The sequence below is a fragment of the Tasmannia lanceolata genome, unplaced genomic scaffold (assembly GCF_043159265.1).
Source record: "Tasmannia lanceolata isolate RefF3 unplaced genomic scaffold, GAP_Taslan_0.1 ptg000006l, whole genome shotgun sequence".
Taxonomy (NCBI): domain Eukaryota; kingdom Viridiplantae; phylum Streptophyta; class Magnoliopsida; order Canellales; family Winteraceae; genus Tasmannia; species Tasmannia lanceolata.
The window spans coordinates 3522220-3527051 of NW_027518683.1; the positions used below are offsets into that span (position 1 = coordinate 3522220).

At 41.4% G+C, this 4832-nt stretch overlaps 1 pseudogene; it reads right to left on the bottom strand.

Annotated features, from left to right (window-relative positions):
• Positions 1-1138: 1138 nt before the first annotated feature.
• On the bottom strand, positions 1139-4109 carry LOC143878239 (disease resistance protein RPM1 pseudogene; annotated as a pseudogene).
• Between the last annotated feature and the right edge of the window lie 723 nt (positions 4110-4832).

Consider the following 4832-nt stretch of genomic DNA (forward strand, 5'->3'; position numbering starts at 1 on the left):
TTGAAAAAAAATCAAGGGTTTAGCATTTATTGGAACACAAAAAGAGTCTTGATGGATCAAAAGGCTAGAATCATCCGATCAAGTGGGGTCAACAACAATGAGCCGGACTTGTTCCCCATGTCAGACCAATCGATCCGATCACGTCTGAACTGCACGTATGGCCCAAGAAACAACTATTAGAAAAGGGAAACCGCTATACATTTGCACCCTTTTTCGTCCGCATGCCACCCCTTCTAATGTGACTCATAAATAGTTAAGTACACAAGATGGGGGTGGCCTAGGGAAGAAGATGGGGCGAATATATAACTTCCCTTACAAAAGTTTCTATCATCCACCTGTCTTTGTAACATTTTCTTAACTCAAATATATTCATTAATCATAGTTTTAATAGTTCTACGACCATACCCACATTTCCCAAGTAAAAGATCTCAAAGATTGATAGAGAAGAAAAATGGTGAAAAGATCTCCGTTTCCTAGTGTGTGTTAGGGCTGCAACAGGCTCGGGTTGGGTCGGGTTTTTCAAAACCCAACCCTGGATCCCATTATCTCAGCCCTGACCTGCTCTGACCTTGAGTGAAGGCCGAAAAACCTCAACCCATTGCCCGCCCTACAAGGCTCAGCACGGCCCTGGCCTATCCTGTTTGGCTCTGATTTGGCCGGGCCGGGCTGGCCCTGATTGACCCTAGTGCAAATACCTGTTAAGAGTGCAAAAAATAAAGCAACCACGTATCATATAGAACAAAATGATCAATAAACAGAGAAAGGGAACAAAATAAGACAATATGATTTCAACAACATGACGGGTAGCAAAGACAATTAATAATAATAATCTAAAGAAACATCAATCCAAGATAATAGAAAACATTAAACATGCACAGATGGTTCAATTCTATAATGGAAAGCTTAGGGTCAGGCCGGGTCGGGCTGATCCGAGGTATTTACCCTAAACCCGACCCTGAGTCAGGGCCGAAAAAATGAACCCTGACCCACCCTCAGTGTTGGAAAATCCAGCCCATACCCTGTTCGGGCTCAGGGCGGGTAAGGGCTGACTGGGCCAAACTTGCACCCCTTGTGTGTGTGTGTGTGTGTGTGTGTGAGAGAGAGAGAGAGAGAGAGAGAGAGAGAGAGAGACTTCTATAGGTGGTTGTAAAACATAGAAAGTAATAAAGTTTCATACAAAAAGAGCCAGTGCTTTTATTGGTGTTTGTTAAAAATAAAAGCTAAATCAGAGTTGGGGTTGGGCCTGTAGCTCAATGGTTGAGGCTTTGTTTCTCAACCTTGAGGTCACAGGTTCGATCCGACCAAAAAAAAAATGGCTAATCAAATTGCTGTTCACCATACCTGATGCTTGGAATGTGTTGAACCTTGTGACGATCCTTGCTTTCTTGCCCTCTTAGACTTGCTACCAGTTCCTCTGGCATCTCCTCAAAGTACAGCTGTTTCAATGAATTCAAATGTTCAATCCCTTGAGGCACCCTCTTCAAGTTCCCACAATAACCCATCCACAACTGTTGGATGCAAGGCAAAGCTCCCTTCTCTATCTCTATCCAATTCAATTCTCTCATTTCCCATAAGCTCAGTGTTTTAAGCCTCCCAAACCACCCTGCATTGAAGCACAATTTCTCCCCATCAAACGCCCTGTGAAGCAAAAGCCTCAGCAAATTAGGCAACGCCGCCACCGAGGAGAGCAGACCTTCTCTCAATCCAGACCAACCCAAGTACAAAAATGTGAGATTCCCCAAAGAGCTAAACCAGCGAGGCGACTTCTCCATATACCCAAGCAATATGAGCTTTTGAAGAAAGGGAGGGGGAGACAGAGCTTCCAACTTTAATGGTTCATCCTCATCAGTTGCCATTACAAACAAGTAGAGAAGGTGCTTCATCTTTCCGATCGCGGCGGATAATCCCACTCCATCGATCGCTCTTACCTTTATAATCGAAAACCTTCTGAGTTGGGTCAAGTACTCGAATTTTCGAATCATCTTCCCATTAGCTTCTATGCAACTTAGAGTCTGTAAGCTTCTTAAATTACATATCCCATTAGGAGTCTGCACACCACTAACATAATTGAAACTAAATGGCCAACAAATTTCGTCAGGAATGTAACGAAACATAAACAAATGGCGCAATTTATGTAGCTTTTCAATCCCAATTGGTAGCTTCTCCACATTGGTATCTCTGATATCCAAAGTTTGAAGGTTATGAAGCCTTCCTAATGAATTTGGGACTTCTCTTACCTTAGTCCCCTTTAAGCTCAGATATCTTAGATTGAATAAATCAAACAATTCTTCGGGTACAGTTTCGATTGGAACTCCGTCTAGATCTAAAACCCTCAATAATCTAAAGCTAGACAGCATTGCACGAAGAGAAGATGGTGGGAACATATCTGTCACAAACACTAAGAAAGATCGAAGTTGAGACATACCGGAGTTCAATTGGATATTTGCAAAGCTTTTATAGATTGAATACCGGCGAGCTTTCCCATCTATCTTTGCTTCTTGCCCATCATAAACAGTGCAGAAATTCTCCATCTCACATGTGGATAGAGCTAAATCGCGGATAAGATCGTGCACCCTACACGCTTTTACCCTTCCAAAATAGTTCACCTTCACAACTTGAATCATGCTTCTACAAATCAGTTCCTTAAGGTAGACATCTGCCACCTCCTCCATTGTCACCCCTCTCCTTTCTTCTACAAACCCTTCTGCCACCCATAGCCTAATTAGCCGCTTTCGCTTAATCAAGTAGTCCTCTGGGAAGACACTACAGTATAAGAAACAATGTTTAAGGTAGTATGGTAAGTCATTGAAGCTAAGTAACAAAATGCTCTTCACCCTTTCAAGTATTGGGTTGTTATTCAATTCCCAACTTATGCTATCATAAACTTTCTTCCATTCCAAAGCCGATCGTTCTTTTGATGACATGAGCCCTCCAATCGCTACAATTGCAAGCGGCAATCCTTCGCACTTTTCGACTATGATTCGAGCCAATGGCTCTAATTCTTGTGGGCATTTTCTGTCCGGGTCAATCCAAAATGCCTTCCTACAGAACAAAGACCAAGCATCAATCTGGCCTAGAGGTTCAAGGTAGTAAACATGGCTTCCATCACCTAAAGAAGAAGCTACATCCTCTTTTCGAGCAGTGAGAATTACTCTGCTTCCACATTGGTTATCTGGCAATGCAATTTTTATACTACTCCATACATTTGTGCACCAAACATCGTCTAAGACAACAACATACTTCTTTGATTGCAAATAATTTCTGAGCGTTTCCACAAGTTCTTCATAATTCATTTGGCTTGGATCAATTAGAACAAAGTCATTCTTCCCCTTGAAAAATTCCCTTATCAAGTTTCTCAGTAGCTCTTCAATCCTGTAAGATTGTGAAACAGAAATCCAAGCATAGCAATCAAAATGCCCCTTTACAATTTGGTTATTGTAAGCTTTATAAACAAGAGTAGTCTTACCCAAACCTCCCATTCCCACCACTGATAGCACAATTCGCCGCGGTTCCTCAGTCGTCAGCCATCCAATCAACAAATCTCTATTCTCTTCAATCCCCACGATATCATCTTCGCCAACAAAATGACTCCATCTCTCACCAGAACCATTCGAACTTGTTCCTTCTTCAACTCTATCAAAACGATATCGATTTCTTCTCTCCGAAATGGTGTGAACCTTAGCTTTGATTTCTTTCAACTGGGTGGCAATTCGATGCCTAAGAAGAAAACTTTTGGGGAGACGAAGAGTGTTTTGGAAAAAGCCCATGAATCCATTTCTGCGTTGAATGTTCATTCGATACAAGAACTCGTCGATGATATCTTCTACTTCGTATGCCACGTCGCGTACTTGAACTGTCCAAGTTCTTACTCCTTCATTGATCACTTTCATGGAGTCTACATCTCTTAAGAAGGATCTCATGCTCTCTAGCTCGCTTTTGATATCTTCTATTTCCTTGCAAACTCCTCTTAGCAGCGTTGCTTCTTGCTCTATGATGGTATACATTTTACCGAGCAAGAAGTAGACAGTGCCCTCTGCCATGTTTCCAACTAGCAAATTCACAGCCATTGTTGAGACACCAATCTTCTCGTAACACTTCCTTCTAGTTCTTTTTCTTCTTTTCTTCCTCCTCTTTAGTCTTATGGATACAGTCAGTTCTAACCATGAAGTTCTGTCAAAATCCCTCCAACCAATTCAATGATCACTGCGAAGACAAACCTATCACTGTTTCAATGCATTCCCTCTAATTAAGGGCAATTGTGAGATCCATGCCAAGAGTGGGCAATTGTTTTCTAAGGAATGATAAAATGAAGGGAGCCCTTCAAAAAAAAAAAATCCTACAAGGTTGCCCACATTGGTTCATCTCAAAAAAGAGCACTAATTGTTCCTTCTGTGATGGTCCCATCAAATCTCCTAACTTTACGAGGCCGTTTGGATACGCATATTTTAGAATATTGGATTTCCTCAAAAAAGAAAGAAAAGTAAAATGACTCTTTTTTTCAAGTAAAACTAAAGTAGAAGTAAAAAATCATATTAACCCCCCTTTTCTTCCCCGGTCCACTCATTTATTTGGGGATTAGGACTACTCTCTTGACGCGACAAATAAGTCGATGAGGAATAGGACGATAGATATAGTTTTGGACCTCCCACATTTAATGACCGAAAATACATCTTGTTTGAACCAATGTGGTCATACCTTATTTTTACGTCATCAGAGGTCCAAAATATTGTCCAAAAATGAGGTCAAACCTTATTGAAGCGTTCCTCTTTTACGCCCTATTGTCCAAAAATGAGGTCAAACCTTATTGAAGCGTTCCTCTTTTACGCCCTTTT